Source organism: Rattus norvegicus, chromosome 1, assembly GCF_021556685.1.
Source record: "Rattus norvegicus strain SHRSP/BbbUtx chromosome 1, alternate assembly SHRSP_T2T, whole genome shotgun sequence".
NCBI classification, from domain to species: Eukaryota; Metazoa; Chordata; class Mammalia; order Rodentia; family Muridae; genus Rattus; species Rattus norvegicus.
Window position 1 is genome coordinate 165393405 of NC_141534.1, and position 24071 is coordinate 165417475.

At 49.0% G+C, this 24071-nt stretch overlaps 1 long non-coding RNA gene and 1 pseudogene across 1 annotated transcript; one reads left to right on the forward strand and one right to left on the reverse strand.

The window, feature by feature from the left end:
• On the reverse strand, positions 1-5511 carry LOC134484907 (uncharacterized). The gene is made up of 3 exons (XR_015655257.1): positions 5359-5511; positions 4211-4393; positions 1-3341 (listed from the first exon to the last, which is right to left on the reverse strand). It is a non-coding gene; the product is annotated as an uncharacterized LOC134484907 (long non-coding RNA).
• Positions 5512-21270: 15759 nt separating this feature from the next.
• On the forward strand, positions 21271-22657 carry Tuba1c-ps2 (tubulin, alpha 1C, pseudogene 2; annotated as a pseudogene).
• Positions 22658-24071: the final 1414 nt, after the last annotated feature.

Below are 24071 nucleotides of genomic sequence, written 5' to 3' on the forward strand. Positions count from 1 at the left end.
TAAATGTGATACAGTTTTTATTTTAAAGGAAAATAGCTACACATCAACCAGTAATCAAACTGCCCTTTCGAGGCAGGGTCTCAAGTTATTCCAGTCGGCCTTGAACTGGCTATGTGCCCAAAGATGACACAGAATTTCTAATTTTCCTTCCAGCATTCCCAAGTCCTGAGATTACTGTGTGTGTACACTATCCCAGATTGGGGTGCTGGGGATCCGACCCAGGGCTTTGTGCATGCCAGGCTGCATCGACCCTAGGTTGCTGCCATTTCTTCCTCAGTTTGTCTCCCAGCCCATGCTCATAAGCGATCTAGCCTGTGCCTCTCACCTGGGACTGCACTCGGGTGGTCTTGCCTGGCCTCACTATGCTCTCTCTGTTTTATGTAATAGGACCTCACTATGGTCTATCTGATTCCCACAACCCCACCATGGTTCCCCCAATCCACAGCTCCCACTGCCACATAGTTGCCCGGTAGAATGTACCCTTAAGTTCCCCAGCCGTATGCCTCAGACCACCCTTCTTACCACTACAGGATCTACACCCCGGCTGCCCGTGGGCTGCTCACACTATCTCCAGTCTTTTCCATGTCTGCCATTCTCAGTGCTGCCTGTCTCAGCCTTCCTGGCCATCCACAGTCAGCATCAACACTGCCTGTGTCTGGACAGCTTCAGCCCCCTCTTCCCTAGTGCTTTCCTAGGGCTGGCTCTGCTCTGAGGCCAAAGACACAGTCACAGCAGTGGCTCAGGCTCCACCTCCAAGCTCTCCACTCCAGCAAGGAGATGTCTCAGTACAGGAACAGAGTACAAAGACTGGATACAAATGGAGAGAAAGCATTGTATTTGCAACAGAAAAAACTTTCTTGGCTAGGATGGTAACAAAATAACAAACTGCTCAGCTCCTAAAGCTGAAGGCTGACAAAGTTTGAGATCAAGGAATTAGCCAAGGTTTGCACCCTCTGAATATTAGAAGGGATCTATTCCTGTCTTCCAGGTTCTGGAAGGTTCTAACTTGTGGTGAAATAGCTCCAATCTACACATGGCCTTCTGATATATGTGTCTTCTGTCCACATTTTAAAACTGCACCAGCCATTTTAACCAGTCCCCGTCTGCAGTGACCCAGTTTCTGGGGTTAGGCCTGCAACAAATGAAACTGAGGGGATGAGTAGGACTCACCCCCCAACAGACAAGCCCAGACCCAGAGGACAGGCCCCCAGGAGGGGGAAGGATGGCACTGACTTCTGCCAGGCTGGGACCAGGAGAAAGCTGGAGCACAGGCTGGTGACCAGGGCTGCTGGGTCACACAGATGAAATAGGTACTGGGCTCTGAGGAGGTGGGAGTGGGCCTGGTTGAGAAAGGAAATGAGGAAGAGTCGAGGGAGTCAACCTCACAGGAGAGCTAAGGAACTGACCTTAGTGGCATCCAACGTCAGACCCTGTCAGATATGTTAACTTCTCGGGATATTCTCGATTCTCCTAAACATTTATTTGGGAAGATGTATGAACAACTTCATATTGTACACGTGGGTGCAAGTGCTGGTCGAGCTGTCCAAAAGTCATGCTCTGGTATATTTCTCTAGCTGTTTTGAGACAGTCTTTTGTGGGCCTGAGACTCATTCAGTCTAGGCTGGATGGCCAGCAAGCCTCAGGGATCTGTCTGTCCGCAGCTCTGGGGCTAGAAGCACATGCCACCACACCTAGCTTTTTGATGTGGGGTTTTTGATGTGGAGTCTGAAGACCCTTGTGTTTGCACAGCAAACAAGCACTTTACTAACTGAGGTATCCCCCCAGCCCCTCGTAAACATTTCTATACGGTAGAGATACCATCCTTCTGTTCTAGTTGAGGACAGTATAGCTCCAGAGTGCTACAGGCTGATCAAGGCTGAGCAAGGTTTGAACTCAGGAGGTCTGACAGCAAAGCCCATGCGTGTCCAACTCTGAGCACAGCCTCTCCCTCAGCACCCCACATTCATGCTCAGCTGAACTCCAGCCATCTTCTCGGGCTGACTCATTGAGGATGCTCGTGTACAACTTCCTCAGTCTGCATTGGATCTAAGCCGTAGCAGAATTCGTTACCGGCTCAGGTTCAGTCCACAAAGTTAGCATTCTACCCTTACCATGTCCTGAAGGTTTTCAAAGGTGCTTCAGGATGCTTTGGTATTTTGGGAATGAAGTTGTGTAGGCAACATAGCCTAGATGTCTACAGACCCTCATCTGGAGGAGGCTGGAGTCAGCAGGTCCATTCCCAGTTTCTAGTGGTAGTGATGATTCTAGAAGGCATTCTGGGGCTTTCGCGGGTGGTGAGGGAACGCAGCTCCCTTATCTACAGTAGATACTGGTAAAACACACTGTGGTATCAGCCTTTTCCTTCGCTGTCCCCTCTCCTGACATTCTTACTCTTGCCTCACAGCAACTGGCAGCACGGAGCTCTTGTTTCACAGAGGTGGGCGGGGGCATTGTTTATTCGTTTGTTTGATATTGACACAGAACTCAATACAGCACAGGCTTTCTTGAATTTTCTATGTAGCCAAGGGTGACCTTGAACTACTGATCTTCCTGTCTCCATCTTCTTGATAATGGGCTTACAGGCGTGGGCCACCACATCCAGTTTATGAAGTGCTGGAGAGAGAACCCAGGGCCTCCTGCACTGAGATGAGCAGATTCACATTGAGTCATAGCAGACTCACAATCTGCTTTTGTGGGAAGGCAAACGATAGCAATATTGGACGAGGGTCCCTCCTCCTAGCCTGTTCTTGCTGCTGAATCAAGAGGGAGTCCCCAGGGGACTGCCAGAAGCCCTAAGGCCCATCAGAACAGCCTCTGCCTCTTAGGTATCTTCTACTCCACAGCCTAAGTCACATTTCTAGGCCCAGCTGAGGGTAGGTAGAGAAGCCTGAGGCCAGGTCGCTTCCCCCCATGACCCTTAGCAGGAATGCTATGATCCCCAGACCCCCAGGCCCAAAGGAATAGCCTGCCCTGGGAGAAGTTATGACAGGACCCCATGACAGCCTTTGAGGACTTCCTTATTATCTCTACAGCAATACAGGCCTGAAAACAATCCTAGAGGTTCTGGGGAACCAGGTCTTGCCAAGTCACTCCCCTGCCTTAGGCATGTAGCCAGGTCATGCTGGGAACAGCAAACCAGGCAGGGAGATGGGCAGTTCTGACTCTGAGAATAAATTGTGCCTGTGGTTCGCAGGCCGGACACAGCAGGCACAGCAGGCACAGACCCTCTGGAGGAGAGAAAGAAGTCCTGCACAGCATCCACACAGTGCAGAGCTCAGATGAGAGTCCCGTTGGCTCTGCCCTCTCAGCCGATGCTCTTCTATAGGGCAGCACTTGCTCACCTGTGGAGAGGGAAGAGGTGCCAAACACTCGGTGGACCTCATTACTTCCCTCCCATCATCCCCTTCTTCCATTCTCCCATATATTTTATTCACAGCAGAGCCACACCCCACAGACTATATCATAGACCCCCTCCCAGCAGCTCCAGTCTTAGGTTTGCAGTTAGACTGGCTGCTTTGTAAAGCCTTCTGAGGAGGACAGAGATGATTAAGAAGGGAAAGGTCAAGTGCAATGATTTGAGTCTGCTCCCCAGAACCCACCCAGTGGAAGGAAGGGGTCTTCTGAACTGCACACACATGCCACCGAGGTCTGTCCCATAAAATAAGCAAACAGATACAATGTTTGAAATGGTTTTCATTCGTATGCCGGAGACAGGGTCTCACTATGTAGCTCTGGTGTGTCGGAACTCACTATGTAGACCAGGTTAGCCTCCAAGTCAGAACTTCAATTGCCTCTGCCTCCCAAGCTCTGGGATGAAAGACATCCCACAGCAGGTCTTGTTTATGATTTTTAAAAAAGTATTGTGGAGGATGTGGGATATACAAAGTCAGGTCCCAGATCCAGGCTTTTCATATATAAACTTCGATCCCCTCTCACCTACCAAAAAGCCATCTCTACTGATCTCCACACATCAGGACTGCTTTCCTGTGCATCCTGAGACTTAAGGTAAAGCTGCCTGCACTAAAGGAGCGAGGCAAGCTCTGAGCTTTTAAGGCCATGAAAGGTAAAGAGCCTTAGACGGTCACTCTAAGGGGAGGCTGTCCTTTGTGTCTCTGTTCCCAAGACTCAGCACACTCTGATCTCATGGCACAGGATAAATGTTGGTAGCAAGCTGCTGAACCTTATCTAGTTGAGACTTCTGGATACTCACGTGTGTGTCCAGGACAGAAGGGATGACTGAATTCAAAGCCATGTCTGGGTGTGAGGCCAACCACATCCCTGGGAACCAGAATATTTCTTCCTCTTATGCAAGAAGTCAAAGCCGTTGGCAACAGCTATAGCCTGCTGGCACCAGGTCCCAAAAGGGTCATTGTTTGGCAAAAACAGGAAGCCACTGAAGAGGAAGTGTGATCTCACCTTAGTGAACCCCTGAAGAATGGCCCCTGAAAAACTGTAGGACCTGCAAGTAGGCACTGACAAGTAGCAACTGTGCCCCCCCTGCACTCAAGATTAGGACTGGACCAATCTCAACTCTGGGGGCCTAGGGCAAGAGACAGGGCTGGGAAACCAGGGCTACGTTCTAGTTCTGTGTGACCTTGGGCAGGTCACCAATGCTCTTGGGACACATCTCTTCTATTGCCAAGTAGATTCAAAGCTTGTCTGTTCCCCCACAGCTTTCCAGTGCTTAATATATTCAGTAGAAGGGAAGCCTAGTGGTTTCACAGCACTTCACAGTTAGGGAAGTGCCATTTTATTCCATCCAGCCCTCCAGCAATGAAGCCAAGCAGTACTGAAGGTGGGGCCCTTAACCCTATCTGCCAGAGAACACAGAAGATCAGAGCCAGAGTTCAAACCCACATCCCCAGCTGTGGATGGAGTCTAAAGTCAGCTCTGAAGCAGCTTCAGTGATGGGTGTGTGCGCCCTTAGGTTGGAGCAGAGCCAGCCCTAGGGGACAGACTGGCTGAGCCTGGAGGAACCATCCATGGGCTTGAGGCGCACCTTGCAGCCTCTGGGTTTCTGTATACTTATTTTCTCAATTCAGCCCCTTACCCTTTGGGTGTCCCAAGTTCCTCACACTCTTCCCCTCAGTGTCCCGGTGACCTGGGTGTCTGCCCTGCCTAGTTCGCTCAGTGCTGAGACTGAGGGAGCCCACAAGCACATTGTTACCACCTCAGAGAACCCCAATTCTGTTTGGCCATTCTCCCCACTCCCAGTGTTCACACTAGATCCCAACTGCATTAAGCCAGGCAGTAGAGGGCATTCCTAGAAAGGCTATAATTAGATGGAACAGGACCCAAGTTGTCCCACTCAGAGTAAAGAAAAGGAATCCCAACCCAGGCCAGAAGAGCCATCCTCACCGCCTCTCTTTAGCCAGATAGCCATAGGGGAGCCTGGTGCCTCCACTGCCGCTGGCTGCCATCTTGCACTAAGGCGAAGGGGGCTCAACAGCCATCCTGGAAGCTAGCTGAGGCCAGGAGAGGTAGAGAAGCCAGTTGATGGCAGCTGTGTATGTTGGGATGGGGTGGGAGGATGCAGCCTTAGCCCTGCAGCCAGGTGACACAGAATGGGGCTGCTTAGCCCTGCAGCCAGATGACATCTATTTAGCTCAGGGGAGGCGAGGTTTGATTTCAAATGCCATCAGTTACCCGGGTCTCTTCATCCTCATCTTTCTGCTCTGAGGCAGGAGGGGAAATGAGCCTGCCTCCCCCACTCTGGCTCACGAAAGGCTGATGGCACCCAGCCAGAGACCACAACTTGTTCACAGCTTTTTGGAATCTGTCCATTCTTCCTGTCTGTTCTGCCAGCTGAAACAGTTCCTCTCTCCTGCATCTGGTCCCTGGCCTAGGCCAGGGCCACCCTGCTGTTATTAGCAAGATGGATGAGGTGGAGAGACCAAGCTGGAACCCTGACCCATCTTGCTCCCTATGTCCTGGCAGCCCCTTTGCTCAACATCAGGTTCCTCTCTTCCCTGCAGGAGCCCTGGCTGCCTGGCAGTCTGTGGAGCATAGAATTCTGAAGGCATAAAAGTCTTCAGAGATGAACCAGCGCAACCTTCTTGGGGTAGAACGGTAGAAACGGAGGCCTGGATGTAGGCCAGAGATCCGTTCCAGATCATATTTAGGAGATACTAAAATCCAGGTGTCCCGATTCTGTTGTCTGTAAACTGTTGTCCCTAACAGTTGGGGTAACTTTTTCCATTCTGTGTCCCCAGTGTCACTCAGCTCCTTGATCAGATTCTGTCACCACAGTGTCGATACTGTCTCTGAGATGGGTGGTGTCTCTCTATATTTGCCCAGTCTCCACTCTCAATCTTGCCCTCATCTCCATCAGCCTAAAGGTTATTCTCAGTTTGGACATTCCTGCCATTGCCTGCTTTACTGTCTGTGGCATAAGATTCAGTGTCTGCGGACTTGGCTTAGAGAGGCCGACTGCCCTCCCCCCCCCATCTGTCAAGTACGAGCTATGTGCCTATCACTGCCCGCACTTGTAGCTTCTTTCAGTAGTCTCCCAAGTCCCAGCATCGTTGACTTGTGCAATCCTTCCCAGAGTGGGAGGGTCTGACCCCAGCATTTGCTCCACTGCCCTGTGAGCGCTTACAAACACAGGCCTGTTCAGCATCCATACTGCCCCTCACCTCTCTCAGTTTCCCCCCTGCCTGTGTGTGGCTTCCTCCTGTTGGCTCCAGGTCATCTGTTTATAGCCCTGGGAGGGCAGAGAATATGAGTGGATGCTAGGAGAGGCCCATTTCTCGTTCCAGTGAGGACACAGCCCATCCATCTTCTTAGCAGCCTTAGGTGTGAGTGTGTCTGGACTAGAGATCTCAGGCTCTGAGAAGCAGGCCAAGGCAGGGACTCTATAGAGTCACGGGGCAAAGCTTAGCAGACTCACCCCTCTGAGTGTGGCCAAGAAAAACCATGAACTCAGATCACAGTGCTGGGATTCCAGGAATCAGCTCTAAGGGGTGAAAGTCCAGAATGTGAACAAAGATCACCGTGGAAGAATTATTTTCATAACGGCAAAAATTTGGAAATGATCTAGAAGTCTGGCAGTAACAGAAAATACATTAACATATATTGGACTAGAGAAGCAACATATGGCCATTCAAACGATATTTGCAGAATTGTCATGAATGGGGTCTGTGGTTTGGATGTTGAATGTCCCTCCCAGTGGTTTATGTTCTAGAAGTTTGGTCTTTAGGTGGTGACATGAGAGCTGATGGAATGTCTAAGAGGCGGAGGAGCCTAGTATGGTAGGTTGTTAGGGCTGTGACCCCAAAAGGAATTACTGTAGCACTTTTGAGAGGTTATGATGTAACCAGTCCGAGAGGTTATAATCTAACCCTTCTGAGAGGTTATAATGTGGCACTTCTGAGAGGTTATAATGTGGCACTTCTGAGAGGTTATAATGTGGCACTTCTGAGCCTAGCTTACTTCTCTCTGCTAGTTAAATTTCTATTGCTGTGACAAAGACCACAACCAAAACAACTTAGGGAGGAGAGGGTTTATTTCCCCTCCCATGTTGTAGTACCTCAAGTCAGGCCAGGCACTCAAGGCAGGAACCTGGAGGCAGGATCCCAAGCACAAACCATGGGAGCACATTGTTCTCTGGCTTGTTCCTATGGCCTGCTCAGCCTGCTTTTTTTTTTTTTTTTTTTTTTTTGTTCTTTTTTTCGGAGCTGGGGACCGAACCCAGGGCCTTGTGCTTCCTAGGTAAGCGCTCTACCACTGAGCTAAATCCCCAGCCCCTCAGCCTGCTTTTTGATGTCATCCAGGATCACCTGCCCAGGATGTCCTGGGCCCTCCCACAGCAATCATTAAGCAAGAAAATGCCCTACAGACTCATCTATAGGCCAATCTGATGAAGGCATTTTCTCAGTCAAGAATTCCTCTTTCCACATATGTGTAGGTTCCTGTCAAGTGACAGAAACTACCCATCACACCAACTCTCCAGCTTCCTGCTCCAGATGTCTTCCTTCCACACCACATCCACCATTCACCTTCTGTGTAAGACCCTTGCCAGAGTCTGGCCCTCACTGCTTAGACTTGCAGCCTCCTCCAAAACTTGGAGGTAATAGGTATCTTTGTTGTTGTTGTTGTTGTTGTTGTGGATTTGGCCTAAAGCTTGCATATATGTTATTTGGTTTCCCCAAATTGCACAAGAATCCATATGAAAGATGCTAAGGGTCCCTGCCCCCAGTTGGTTCTGACTGGTAAATAAAGTTGCCAGCAACCAATGGCTGGGCAGGGAGCCAGAAGTGGAATTTTAGGATTCGTGGGCAAGGGGACCAAGAGGAGAAGGGAGAATTGCTGTGCCAGAGATCCAGGTTTGAGAACTGCAGAAGAGAAAGCGTACCAATTGTGGAAGAGCTGGGAAAAAGCAGCCCCAGCGGGCCCTGCAGTTGGGTCTCAGGTAGCAAAGATGGAGTAAAGATTTTAGTAATAACTCAGGATTATCAGTGGGGAGGTGTGAGCCATGTGGAAGTTTGGGAGTGGCCTAGCCATTGAGCTGATTAAGGCATAGTAAATATATGCTGTATGTGCATACGTGTGTGTGTGTGTGTGTGTGTGTGTGTGTGTGTGTGTGTGTGTGTGTGTGTGTCTTTCATTCAGGAATCCAGAACACTGGGGCTGATAGCAAGGAACTTGTGTCACTGCCACTGGGCAATCTGAGTAGCATTAACTGTAATACATTGTAACTCACGTAGTTGCCTCTGATAATTCATTATAGTGACTAAAATACATGGGAAGTGTTAGGGAAGAACAGTGCTGGCAGATGGCTCCACAGGTAAGGACATGTGCCACAAAGCCTGATGGTCTAAGTTCAATTCTTGGGAAGGAGAGAATGAGGTCCTACAAAGAGTCCTTTGACCTTACACAAGCACCATAGCACAATCACGCATATGCGCATGTGCACACAGGTATGCACACACAAACAAATAAATAGACTTAAAAAATTTAAAGGGATAAATAGAGTATAAAACCATGGGTGAGATAATCAAAATTAATTTTAAAAAGCATCAAGTCTGTGAGGAAATAAACTAATGGATGACAAGGTGGTGAGCTTGATTTCCCTGTTTACCATTTCCTGTGCCCTGTAAACTCTGCTATATGCTGCTCTTCAGTTTTCTGTCAGAAAAAATATTTAAAATTAGACAAAGAGAAACCGATGAAATCAACTTTAGCCCCCGCTGTGATGCCTATGAAACACATGACCTTGGTCAAGTCAGCCCTTCCTCTTTAAGACATCATCCCCTCATCAGGTTACCTACCAGTTTTTCTTTTCCTTTTTCTTTTCTTTTCTTTTCCTTTGTGTGTGTGTGTGTGTGTGTGTGTGTGTGTGTGTGTGTGTGTGTGTGTATGCGTGTCTATGCCTATTCCTTTGTTCCAGAACTCTCTCTCAGGGTTCCCTTCAGAGCACTGGAGACCCAGAAGTGAATCAGGCTCTGAACATAAAGAAAACTGTAAACGTTCTTCACAGTCAGATGAAAACTTGGCCAAGATGCTCCTTTTCATCTATGAGATTGACCATAAGCCAAAGGCGGGAGACCAGACCCCCTTGGCAGTACCGTGGGAAAATGGGGCTTCTCACACCCAGTCTGCTGGGAATATGAAATGGTAGGAGCCATATATGGAGAGGAATTTAATAATCTCTAGAAACTTTACATATCTATATCCTTTGACCAGGCAATCTCGCTTCTAGGAATTGATTCCAAAGATATGCTAACAGAAGCAAGACACACATGCATAAAGCTATTCATGGCTGGATCCTCTGCCATGTGAAACCATGAAGGGCCCATTAATAGGGATGGGTTTGCCACAGGAGGTCTGTTCTGACCAATAGTCTCCAGGGCACAACATCAAGTGAGGGAATAAAGCTGGAGAAAATAGTATGGTGCATTAAGAGGATACACAACAATTTGCACAATTTCCTTAATTGAAAAACAATAGTTAAAATAAAAAAAACCCCACATATTAAGAAATTGAGATGGGGTCAACGGAGTAGAGGCAAAAATATCCTCACTGAAAATACATCACTTGTAGAATATTTTTAGAAACAAGAAAATATACTTCAAAAGAATAAAAAAAACTAGGATTGGCATGATGGCTCACCTGGCTCCCAGCCATCCATCCCAGGAACCCAAGTGGTGGCAGGACAGAACCAAGTCCCCAGAGTGGTCAGACATCGTGTCCATATTGATATTTCCAGCATTAGGGACTAGACATCCAAATATAGGCACCAAAAGATCTGAGCAAAATCCTTCTAAGCCTAAGCATTCCTTAAAATAGCAACACAAACTCTTCAGTTTGGGTCTTTATAATAACTTTGCATTACATTTATTTATTTGTTTATATTTATTTATCATTTGTGTGTGCAGGCCTGGCATGTGAGTGCAGGTCAGATGACAACTTTAGGAGTTGAGTCTCTCCTTCCACCATGTGGTCCTAGAATTCATACTCAGGTCACCACTCCTGGTAGCAAGTACCCCTACCCACGGAACCGTTTCACTGGGCCAGGTTTGGCTTTTGTCCCAGTCTTATATAGCTTAGGTTAGCCTCTACCTTACTGTGTAGCCAAGGCTGGCCTTGAACTTACTGCCTCAACCTTCCAAGTGCAGGGTTTGCGGGCATGTATCACCTCACCCAATTTATGTGGTCCTAGACATCCAACCCAGAGCTCTGTGGCTGGGCCAGCATTCTAACTGAGCTACATCCCCAAGGTTTCTCTGTGTAGCCCTGGCTGTCCTAGAACTCACTCTGTAGACCAGGCTGGCCTCAGACTTAGAGGTTCCCCTGCCTCTGCCTCCCAAGTGCTTGGATTAAAGGCATGCGCCACCCTTGCCTGGTTATGGGTGCTTGATAAGTGTCCTTAAGAAAAATAGATTTCCAGCTCTGCCTACTGAAAAGGGGTAAGGTAATGTGTGGGACTCTGGTCTTTTTTATTTTTTGTTGTGTGCCTGAAATTTTCCACAGTAAGCACCTTTGCTGCCCTCAAGGAGCCTGAAGACTCAGTCACACAGGCTAAAAGATGAGCTTCCCCTCGGAAGGGAGAGGGCAGCTGAGTTTCCCAGGGGTGACAATCAGCAGGGGTGAGGTGGGGTTCCTGCAGAGGAGGAACATTAGTGACTGGGTGACTGATTCCTTCTTTCTTTTTTTAAATTATGTTTTTGATACAATACATATTTCATTCTTCCTCATATTACATCCCTGCCAGTTTCCCCTCCCTCAGCTCCTTCCAGTCCCTCTCTCTCTCACCTCCCCCCCAAGTCCGCTTCTCTTGTTCCCTTCAGTAAAGGACAGATTTTCCAGGAATAATAAGACTAGGATATCCCCTCATGTTAAGGCTCTCCAAAGCAACTCAGTAGGAAGAAAGGGTCCCCAAAACAGGCAAACCAGTCGAAGATAGTCTCTGCTCCCACTGTTAGGAGTCCACAAGAAGAACAAGATACACAACCATGACATATTAGCAGAGGACCTAGGTCAGTCCCGTGCATGCTCCCCAATTGTCAGCTCAGTTTCTGAGCTTCTATGAGTCTAGGTTAACTGAGTCTATGAGTTTTCTTTGGTGTCCTTGACTCCTCTGACTCTTAGAATCCTTCCTCCCCCTCCTGAAGCAGGACTCCCAAGCTCCTCCTAATGTTTAGCTGTGGGTCTCTGCATCTGCTCCAATCAGTTGCTGGGTGAAGCTTCTCTGATGACGATAATGCTAGGCTCTGGTCTATGAGTGGAGAGTATCACCAGTAATCATTTCACTGACTTCCGTTGTTGTTGCTGCTGCTGCCGTTGTTGCTGTTGCTGTTATTGCTGTTGCTAGTAGTGCTTGGGTCTGTCCTGGGTCTCTGGGTTATCCAGCCTCTGGCTCCTGAGCTTCCAGGCAGTGTCAGGTGTGAACTTTCTCTCTTGTGGCATGTGGCATGGGTCTCAAACTGGACCAGTCATTGGTTGGCCAGTCCCACAAGTTCTGCACCACCTTCATCACAGCACACCTTGCAGGCAGGACAAATGGTAGGTTGAAGGCTTTGTGGCTGGGTTGGTGTATCAGACACTGGAAGCCCTGCCTGGATGGGGAATAGCTCTATGTTCTCTATGCTAAGGGCCTGCACTGGCCATGAAGCCCACAAGTCTTTGGCTTTCTCCAACCTATGGGGCCTCATCTCTGAAGCAAGGCCTGGGAGCCTCAGATGAGTGCTCTGTAAATCTAACCCCCCCCCCGGGGGGGAGGCAGGGCTTGCGTCTCATTCTACCTTGCACGCTTCTTGACTACAAGAGAGTCACGAGTTCTTCTCCCGCTTCCTTGCTGGAAATCCAGTTGTGTGATGTCAGTGGCATTTCCCTTCAGAAAAAGGAAATGAGGGTAGGGTGACACTTTCCAGGAAAGGAAAGTGAGCCTGGCCCCACCCTGCAGCCCTGGGCATAGCCAGCCAGCCCCGCCCACCTGGGGTCAGGGACAGGACTGAGACTGTCACCATTCAGAGGCCCCAGCACAGCGCTTGACTTTGCAGCAAGCTTGATTTGCCCCTACAGAGTCAGCACCTTCTCTAGTACCAGTGACCCAGTTCCCAGCTATACAGAGGGGTCAAAGTTGCTGGAGGAATTCATGAAATGTCCCAAGGTAAATCCTTTGTACCAGAAAGAAAGAAAGAAAGAAAGAAAGAAAGAAAGAAAGAAAGAAAGAAAGAAAGAAAGGAAGGAAGGAAGGAAGGAAGGAAGGAAGGGGGGGAGAGAGAGAGAGAGAGAGAGAGAGAGAGAGAGAGAGAGAGAGAGAAAGAAAGAAAGAAAGAAAGGAAGGAAGGAAGAAAGAAAGAAAGAAAGAACGAATGAACGAACTTGGTCGAACTCAAAAGGCAAGACAGGAGAACAAAAGTCCAGGTCACATGTAGCATCTGAAGACGTGTCCCCAGAAAGTCCCTATAGGGCTCCCAGAAGGCTGTTCCTCACAGATGTCTCCAGTACCTTTATTAAATTAAGCTAATATCCCACCAGGCAGGGGTGCTGCCCACCTTTAATCCCAGCATTTGGAAGGCAGAAGCAGGTAGATCTCTTGAGTTCAAGGCCAGCCTGGTCTACAGAGCAAGTCTTAGTTTTAGGACAGCCAGGGCTACACCAAGAAACCTTGTATTGAAAACAAAACAAAACTAAGCCATTCTCTGATCTTTAGCTTTTGGCCTCTGTAACATTCCTTAAAGTGCTATTTTGCATACAAAATGAAAACAAATATTAATCTGTCTAATGTAATTGCTATATGCTTTTAAATTGTTCATTATGTGTGTGTGTGTGTGTGTGTGGGTGGGTGGGTGGGTGGGTGGGTGTGGGTGCGTGCGCACATGCGCACATGCAAGAGTGGATGCCATGCACACATGGTAGGAGTTGGTTCTCTCCCCCCATCATATGAACTTGGGAACTGAACTCGGGTCATCAGGCTGGCGGTGAGCACCTTTACTTGCTGAACCATCTTACCAGCCCCGTGTGCCTTGGAATTGGAAAAACAAGTGGTAGATGTAATATGTTTACTACTATCTAGCAAACTGGCCACTTGAAACATTGATTGGGAGTTGATAATCAAGTTGCTACACCGTTAGAAACGTTGCCTGATGTTCCCAGAGGACTTGCTCAGCGTCCCTCCTTGCCATCCCATACTACACAGCGCAACCCCAAGCTCACTCCTTTCTCCATCCCTAACCCTTTGAGCCGTCCACATGAGTTCTCAAGTTGACCATGGCTCCAACAGCTGGACAGACCCATGGAATGTGATCAGGTATGGTTGCCCTAGGCACCCGGGCACATTGATGCCGTAACAGCTTGGAAATACCCCTTACCCTCACCCTGCCCTCTCTCTTCTTGCAAACATGGCTCGGGTCATACTTTCCACCATAGCCCCCACATGGAGGGCGGCTGGCTCGACTTCCTATGCACCCACGGGCTGGGGTTTTCAGGGCTCGGAAGAGTCACATAGGTACATGCTGTTCGGTGAGAGTTTGTACGTTTCCGTGTGTAAGGTCTTAGTGTGGGTGTGCAGGTGTGTGGACGAGTGTGCAGATGTCTCAGGTGCGTGGCAGTGTTCCCCATGTGCAGATGTCTATTATCTGTGCTGGTTGCTATTGGGTATAAATATATACAACTGAGGCATGTACATATACTTGTGTTTGCACAGGTAAACCTTTGTTTATATGAGCATCTATCGCTATGCAAGACCTCACAACTCAAACGAGTGTGTTCTGAGCAGATGCACATGCGCAGAAGTGTATGATACTGGGATATAAATCAGTACGTGTGTGTGCATGTTTGTGCTTTTTTTGTAAGTATGTGTTTAAGTATGTTCATGTACATAAGTGGGGGGTATAGATATGTTTATGTAAGGTTTATGCAACTTATGGGGGCATCCTCATGTAGAATATGGGTAAGTGCCTGTGTTTGTGCTTGGTTGAATGAGTGTGTGCTGAGTTTTTTGAGCCAGTGGAGAGGTACATTTGTGGGGCAGGTGTGCCTGTGCATGTGGCAATGGTAGCCTCTTGCTATCTTTTCTATCTTTCCCTCCTGGGAAAGCACAGAACTTCTGAGTCCTAACCTCAGCTAGTGGCACTTCCAGGAATGGGATTTCCTGAGACCTAAGGAGCACAGTAGGGTAGGGGTGAGACTTGGGCTCCTCAGAGAACAGGGCAGAAAGCCTTCAGAGCACTACAGTAGACAAGACTGGTGACAGGGCCCTAGCCCCCACCATAGTTGTCCCCAAGTGTGTACTACTAGGAAAGACACTGATTTAAGCACAGTACTTGGGCTTTCAAAGTCCCTCCTTTTTTCTGGTTATGACATGAAATAACCCTGTCAAGTCACTTATATGTCAAGCAGGGGCACAGTTTCAAGACCCGGGCTGCAGTGTTCCCTAGAGTTAAACTACACACCCACATCCGTATCCCTAGCTAATTCTTATGAGCGTCCATTGCTTGGGGAGGTTGAGGCCCAGTGAGTGAAAGCCAGCCTACTCTATGCGTTCTCCTCCATCCAGCCTCTTTTCTGGTAAGACTCACTTTTGCTCAGGTGAGAAGACACCTCGAGTTGGTAAAAACATACACTACCATGCTTGCTATGGCCCACAGCCTTCTAAATGAGGAAACTGAGTCAAGCAGAGGAACTAGGAAGAAAGTGAGGTGCACCCAGACTTCAGATGCCTTCTTCCGTCATCAGAATGGTTGCTTCCAGACTCGAACGGCCATGCTAACCCCCACATGTGGTTCTGTGGTTGGCCACAAAGCCTAAATATAGCCAGCAGGAACTGGGGAATCCCCACTGGTGAGTGGAGATGGCCATTCCCCAGGTGTCTGCTGACCTGCCTCCCCCACAGGCTTGTACTGTCTAGAGAGAGCTGGGTGTCTGGGAGGATGTACTGGAGGCCATGCCGAGCCTGGAGCACAGGCTGTTTTATTTCACTGGACAGCAGAGGAAACTGAGGGATGAGAACGAACCCGTTTGAAGCTAAGGAATGCCAACATCACCCCTACTGTGTCTTCTTTATCTCGAGCAAGGGACACAAGTCAAAGAGCAGGCCCTCAGAGCTGCTTAGACTTTGCTTAACACTGCAGCTTCCGGGGTGACTCCCCCTTGGCTGCCTCACCTGCACAGTAGGGGGTGCGTTGCCCCCTTGTAGGAGGATGTGATTGGGATCGAGGGAAATAAGGCTCTTGGCACCACAGCAGGGTTAGCACTACTTCTAGAACTCGGTAGAGGCCATGCTTGCAAAGTAGAAGAAGGGTAGGCAGTGTGCCCCCCTCCCATCAAAGAAGTAAGAGCACCCACACAGGCCAGGGAGGCCCCTGTGGCAGACAACAGATGATGGCCATCATCCACGACTGGCCTCTGGAGAATTTGCAGTTCTCTGAACTGAAACCTTGTCATTTCCCATGGGAAGATGGAGTCCATCACCTTTCTTCTAGAAACTGTCACCTTTGGAATTTCCTCAATGAAGAGGAAGTGGCAGAAGTGACATCACATCACTTCCTAAGCGTAACACTAGCTGAAGGCTGGTGATAGTGACGATGATGACATCCCTCGTGAGAAAGCCCCTGCCTCTGCTAATGTCACAGTCAACAGCCAGCCTCAGCAGAGTGGCATGCCTGTGAAGGACTCTTCAAGTGACTGCATTCCCCAGACAGCCCCGACCAACGCCCTCACCCCTGTGACCCATCCCCCCATCTCCCCCAGCCAGGGAAGGTCACCTAGAGCAGAAGCCACCTCTCCCCTAGATTCTGCCAGAAGGCAAGTTTGAGAGCAAAACAATGTCATTGTTCCAAGCCATTGTCTCAGGTGACTGGTGACAAGACATTGAGTTACAGGGACACCCTTGCAGCTCATGGTAGAGATTCTGCAATCATCCCTCCTGCCTTTGTGTCACAGGCTGAGTTACAGAACTCAGGTTGGGGCCCTTGGACAGGTCACCAACTTTTATGACAAATATCTGTTTGTCATATGAGAACCTCTCAAAGGAACTGGGGTTTGAACAGAGCAGCTGGGAGCAAGGAGACATGAGTTTTAAGGAGCCTGGGCAGAGAGGAGTTCTGAGGGGCCACACTGTGGTGCTCCATCCTGTAAGGACCTCTCCACAGGATACTCATGGACCGACCACAATATGAGGGGAAGCCCAGGTGGGCTGGTCAGGCCCTGGCAGGCTCTGGTCAGTACTGAAGGGGGGAGGGACAGAGGAGGGAACAGCCTGCAAGAGCATACCAGATGGGGTCCAGCAACTGAGGTCAGCCTCTGAGACTTCTCAGAAAACAGAAGGAAGGTTCGCCTTCCCTCCCCCTCTGGCCCTATCTTCAGAGATTAAGTCAGGAGCTCTCCAGAGCAGAGTTGGAAGCATCCTTATCAGCCATGTCTGGGGTACTTGGAAATGTGAACCCTCCTTGACTGCAGCCCAGCTCTGAGAAAACACCAAGCAGAAACATGGTGTATCTTACCCCTGCAGACTTGCCAGCCAGTGCCCCAGGGTCCTCTTCATCGATCTAAAATGTGTGTTGCCTCTTGGAGCTACACTGGGTGTTAGAGGAGCTTTGAAGTTTTTCTGTCAGTGTGGCCCTAGCCAACACACCCCATGAAGAAGATTCCCTACCTGGTGGAGAAAAGTAGGGTGCACAGGCTGTCAGGCCTAGGGATCTGCAAAGCCTTTCATACACTTGCAGCATGCCAGTGCCACTCTGAGTGCTTTTCCCATGTCACCTTGTGTAATTCCCACAGCACCCCTCCAGAGGGGTTCCATTAGTACCTTGCAGAGAAAGAAACCAGGGTCCAGGGTGCTGACCAAAGCAGCAGAGTGTCAGGTGCAGTGCACAGCTGGAGATTTGGATGGGGGTTCAGATCCCAAAATGCTGTCCTGCTGTGCTCTAGTGAGGAACAGACCCAGCAGGGCTGAGAGCTCAAGGGACCCTGAGCCCCCCGGGGCTTCCCATTGCCCTCAAGGTTTGCACACAGTATGGAGGAACGAGAGGTTGAAGGCACAGGAGGGGGCTCAATGCCACCATTTGGGAAGATCTTGGGAGATAGGACCATTTGGGTGTTAAGAAGGTTTGCTAGGTGGGTCACATAGAGAGAAGAATGAGTCCTGGGCAGAGCGTGGAGACCCAGAGTTCTGGCTGCTGTGGGAATGGTATCAGCTGGAGAGGCTGGAGCACAACAGCTCTCAGGAGCCAGCAAAACAGTGAGGGCCACCATGACCACATAGAAGAATTGGGTTTTGTCCCAAGGGTAGGGAGCTATGGGAGGGTTTTGAGAGAGGAGGATCGTGGTGAGTCATGTAGCCACAGTGGATACATGTATGCACGGTGAGGAGGGAGAATGGAGGGGGAGACAGTATGTAGGGGATACAGTTAAGAAGAGAGCAGGCGAGCAGTAAAGTCCACGGAAGGTACGGAATGGAGTGGTTGTTGGGAAGGGGGAGGTGGGAGGTATAGAGCAGCCATCAAGAACAACCTCAAAGGCAGAGAGTAGAGCCAGGCTCAGCTGACAGGTTCTGCTGAGGACATACCAAGCACGGTTGTTCAGGGGCCCGGCTCTGAGCTCAGCCCTGACTTGGGAAGATGTACATCCATGTCCTAACAGGAGTGTTCGGAGTGGATAGAAGGTGACTGGCCCCTTTCAGCAGATTGTTGGCTGAGGTGACTTGGACAGAGTAGGACTTAAGATCCCCAGTGTCAAACACAGAAGGACAAACACCTCACAGACCCTACTCTGTACCCATAATGGCCAAGGATCTGACCTTCTCAGGCCTCTGCTTTGTGTTCTGTTCTGGGTGCACAGCATGGACGCCAGATCAGAAGGCCTCCTTCCTTTCTCTGACTTGCTGACTTGGCTTCCTCTGGTCCTAATGGACCTCAGGCCTTCCCCCAGCGTCAGCAGCCTCTGCTAATCTACAGCTGGTACTGAGCCGAATGAGCTCTCAGCTTGCACGGAGGCCTCAATGTTTGTGCTTTGAACTAATGAACAGACTCCAGCTGCCAAGACCCGGCTTCTGCCCTCCTGTCCAGTTAGTAGTGCCCTGGGACACGGACAGTTCTGAGGCTCCCAGTTCTCCCACTACTCGATATCCCTGACAGTTGTCTGAATGTTGGGACAGGAGGTCTTAAACTCCCTTCAGTTTCAGGAGCAGATCTTGGTACATCAAAGCCCCCCCCCCCTGCTCCAGCTGAACTGGAATGCAAGAGGAAAGCCACTGGGCAGATGCATCGTGACCTTTTAACCTTCTTTACAGAACACTGGGCAGCATCCTATGGTCCCTTCTCACAGGGGCTCAGCGATGAATGAAGGAGGGCAAAGCCATGTGATAATGCAGACTAGAGCTTAGGGGGAGAGGCTCGTGTGCCCATGCCACCTACCCAGGGTTGGGTCTGGTGCTTTGCTGACAAGCGACATGGACTCCTTCTGTACCCTGCATCCTGTCCCAGGGTGAAATGAAGAGGAGGGGTAAGTGGACAGCCCAAGTGAGCATGGGAGCCATGTCCCCTGCTGACATTTCTGGACCACTGCCAGACCAGGGCCTCCTCTCTCCCTTCTCTCCCTTATTTTTCTTTTGTTCTACAAGCTCCTGTCACATGATCTCCTCTGCTTTTTTTAAACACAGCAGGCTCCCCATCCCAGGGCTTGTGTGTAATAGTTCCCTCCATTTAGAGGCATTCGCCAAATGCCAACCTCTCCCAGGCCCATAGTTAATATTTCTATATCCATCCAGCTCTTTTTCTTTTTTTAAGATGTATTTATTTATTTTATGTATCGGAGTACGCCATTGCTCTCTTCAGACACACCAAGAGGGTGGTTGTGAGTTATGGTGTGGTTGCTGGGAATTGAAGTCAGAATCCCTGGAAGAGCAGACAGTACTCTTAACCTCTGAGCCATCTCTCCAGCCCTCCATTTAGCTCTTTAAAATAGCCATTTCTCGATTTTATAACTCTTATCTACTAAAAGTATGCATTTCAAGATTTTGTTTCCTTCACAATCGAGTAATTGTCACCAACACCAGTTTCAGAATACCCTCCCACCAAGATTCCAGACTCATCAGCAGTAACTCTTCTCTCTGACTAGGGCAGCCACGAGCTCTTGTCTTTACGGATTCGTCTATTCCGGATAGTTCATGTGAGTGGAATGTCAGCATGCGGCCTTATGTGACCGGCTCCTATAGTGCTCCTTTTACTCTCGTGTTCTCAAGGTTCATTCACATTGTACTTCAGTTACTTCACTCTGTTCCTGGCCAAATACTATTCTATTGCATGGGTGATACCACACTTGTCACCAGTCACCAGTGGGTAGGCTTCTGAATAGTTTCCACATCCTAGGTATTACAAAAAATGCTAATGGACATTCATGCTGGCAAGTTTTCCTGTGGGCATGTTTTCATTTCTCTTGGGACATTTCCTAGGAATGAAATTGAGGGGTCACTTGATCACTATGTATACTAATCCTTTGAGGAACTACCAGACCCTGCCACAGAGGCTGCACGGCATTGCCCAGTAGTAAAGCAGGGCTCCAACAGCGACACTTTTGTATCGACACTTTGACTGTTAAAATGATGGGCTTGTGTGACTAGGGTGGCTGTGGTCTGACCTGTGCTTATCTGCTGGCAAGTGATGCCATCTTTCTAGAACCTTCCTTGCCAGTTGTGCAATCTTTATGGACATGGCTTTTCAGATCTTAAGTGAGTTCTGCAAGAGTTCTTTATCCATTATAGTTACAAATCTCCTATTGGATACATGATTTACAAAAATTGTTTTCATTCTGTGTGTTCTGGCTTTGGCCTTTTGGTGGTTTAATTTGAAGAACAAACTCTTCTCATTGGATGATGTCCAATGTGTCTAACTTTCCCTTTGCTGCTTACACTGTTGCTACCACATTTAAGAAACCATGCAAAGGCTACAAGGGCTCGAAACAGTGTGTTCTTCTCCTAAGAGTCATACAGTGTCGATTCTTACAGACTTTGATACATTTTGAGTTATTTTTGTATTAGTGTGAGGTGGGAGAGTGACTTCATTCTTATCATGTACCAGCTGCAATAGCTCCCATGTTGGAAAGTCTATGGGATGAGATTGGTGACCTTGCTGAACGGCAATTGCCCACAAATGTCCTTCCAATTTTAACTCAAGTATTATTTCCGTAGGAACCATGGCCGACACACCCCTCACTCTGACCTCATCATGTTTAGATTCCCAGCACTTACCTGTACCATACAGAAAGGAGAATACACGTGTCTATATAATAGCAGACAAACTAACACAGATGGTGGGCTATACAATATAGTTACGGTTTGTAGATCACTCATAGATAATACTATGGTTAAAAGATACATTTATGGGGTTGGGGATTTAGCTCAGTGGTAGAGCGCTTGCTTAGCAACCACAAGGCCCTGGGTTCAGTCCCCAGCTCCGAAAAAAAGAAAAAAAAGATACATTTATATACTAAGTATAAACAAAGATACAGGCCTGAGCCAGATATTGGAGGTTCAAATCCAGCTCTGCCAATTTACTAACTGCCTGGACCCTGTGCATATTGTTTAGCCTATCTGTGCCTCAGTTTCCTCATCTATAAATTGGAGATTTACTTACTTCATGGGGTTGCCATGGTAACATGTAAAGGACATGGCACATGAAGTGCTAACGAGGGATTTGTTATTAAGTATGACATTCCAAAAGCTTTAAGAGTTAAGGACAAACACACAGCTTCTCCCTCGGACTCCTTAGTAGTCTGCTAATGGGAGATCTTCATCATCCTCTCTTCACTTCCTCGGTTTTCCCAGATCACTTCAAGGACTAAATATGTACGAGTGCATCTCCATCCATGTTGGCCAGGCTGGTGTCCAGATCGGCAATGCCTGCTGGGAGCTCTACTGCCTGGAGCATGACATTGAGCCTGATGGCCAGATGCCAAGCGACAAGACCATTGGGAGAGGAGATGACCCCTTTAACACTTTCTTCAGTGAGACAGGAGCTGGCAAGCATGTGCCTGGGCAGTGTTCGTAGACCTGGAACCCACGGTTACTGATGAAGTTCACCCTGGCACCTACCGTCAGGTCCTCCACCCAGAGCAGCTCCTCACAGGCAAGGGAGATGCTGCCAATAACTATGCCCGTGGCCACTATGGAAGATCATTGACTTGATCTTAGACAGACTTTGCAAGCTGGCTGATCAGTACATGTGTCTTCAGGGCTTCTTGGTTTCCCACAGCTTTGGCAGGAGAACTGGCTCGGGGTTCACCTTCCTGCTGATGGAGCAGCTCTGTTGATTACAGAAAGAAATCTAAGCTGGAATTCTCCATTTACCCAGTGCTCCCCCACCCCAGGTTTCTACTGTTGTAATTGAGCCCTACAATTCCATCCTCACCACCAACACCACCCTGGAGCACTTTGATTGTGCTTTCATGGTAGTCAATGAGATCAGAGAAACCTCAACATTGAGTGCCCAACCTACACTAACCTTAACCACCTTATTAACGAGATTCTGTCTTCCATCACTGCTTCCCTCAGATTTGATGGGGCCCTGAAGGTTGATCTGACAGAATTCCAGACCACCCTGGTGCCCTAGCCTCAAATCCACTTCCCTCTGCCCACTTATGCCCCTGTCATCTCTTCTGAGAAAGCCTAACATGAGCAACGTACAGCAGCAGAGATCACCCATGCCTGCTTTGAGCCAGCCCACCAGATGGTGAAATGTGACCCTCACCACATTTCACTTGCTTGCTGCCCGCTGTACAGTGGTGAGGTCATTCTCAAGGATGTTGATGCGCCATTGTCACCATCAAGACCAAGTGTACCAGTTTGTGGACTGGTGCCCCACTGGCTTCAAGGTTGGCATTAATTACCAGCCTCCCACTGTGGTACCTGGTGGTGACCTGGCCAGGGTCCAGAGAGCTGTTCGCATGCTGAATAACACCACAGCCATTGCTGAGCCCTGGGCTCACCTAGATCACAAGTTTGATCTGATGTATGCCAAGCGTGCCTTTGTGCACTGGTATGTGGGTGAGGGCATGGAGGAGGGGGAGTTCTCTGAGGTCAATAAGGACATGGCTGCCCTAGAGAAGGAGTCTGAGGAGGTTGGGGCACAGAGTGCTGAAGGAGACGATGAAGGTGAAAAATATTAACTCACGTGCTGCAATTTTACATCTCTGTGGTCCCATCTTTGACTTTGCGTGTGTTTTAAGTGTCCTAAACTATCAATAAAGGTATTTCCATTTTAAAAATGTAAAGACAGGTACCCTGTGTGTTTTAGGTACCACTGTGTCTTCCTAGCCTATACTGTGCTCACAGGGAGGACACTGGATGCATGCCCTTTGGATTAATGAGGGAACAAAAGCATGTGTGCAGGAATGAGCCACAGATGGTTCTAATCCCACCCTCCCACTGTCTGGCTTGTGATGTCTTTGGACCTCTATAAAGAGAGGGTGTTGGAGTCATGGGTGATTTTTCTGTTTGGATACAGGACTCTTCAATTAAAAGGAACTCACTTTGAAAAGCAGATAACGGAGGCTGCCGTTCCTCCATGAGTACCTCTTTCCCAGAGACTGCTGGACGGTGTGCAAACCACCAATGCTCCCCCAGCTCTCGGCAGCCCATGATTCAGAGGCAGCTGATATCTGAAGCACTAATTCAGGCCAAATGCTGGAGGTCTGTGTCCTGAAGCTCGTGGGAGGTAGAGTGGCACATTCCAAGGGGGAAAACATCTTCCCACAGAAAAGAAAGGGGTAAAGTGCCCTAAAACCTCTGCTCCCTGCAAATGGAACGGTACCTCTTCCCTCTGTTCTCAAGCCCTTCCTTCACCCTCAGCCTCTACCCATACCGAGGCACTTTGACCTCTAAGTTCAGGCTTCCTTCTGCCCACCCATCTGCCAAGCATCTGCCCATGTCACTAAGACACCCTCATTTTATTGCTCGGATGACCTGTGGGAGGCCAGTGGGTGAATGGGTGATCCAAGGATATAGCACAGGAAATGATAGCAGAGGAAAGACTAGACCTTGGGCCCAAACTCTTGCCTAAACCTAACTCCGACAGCAGAATATCAGTGCGGCACTAAAACCCAAGAGACCAGGGAAGACCAGCCCAAGACGTGCTGACAGTCAGCCATGTCCAGCAGCCCCTGAAAGAGAGAAAGGCCAAGAAGGTGTCCCAGGCAAGTCCCTGGGTCAGAGGTGCCCAACCATAGGCAGAGGCAACCTGGAAATGGAGTGTCCCAAGGGTTTGAGCAACAGTCTCAGGAATGTGAACTTTGGAGTTAGGGCAGTCTTCCCAGGTCACCAACAACCTATATTGGCCTCAGTTTCTTCCACCAGAGACATAAGACAATAGTGTCCACGCCACTGAGCTGTTGTGAGGGGAAGCAAAGCCTTTAACTCTGCCAGCATGGTGTCACCTCACAAACACTGTTACTGACTGTCCTTGGTACTGGGGTGCTGACGGTTGAGCCTTCCACATCCCCCAGGTCTTAGAGTTCACCCGCTAAGAACTCACTAAGTTCATCAGTATTACAAAACACATCCCTACCAAAAAGGAGGCCAATTTCTAACATGGACGGTGGGCAGAGCAGAGCCAGCCTGTGGCATGGCGCACTGG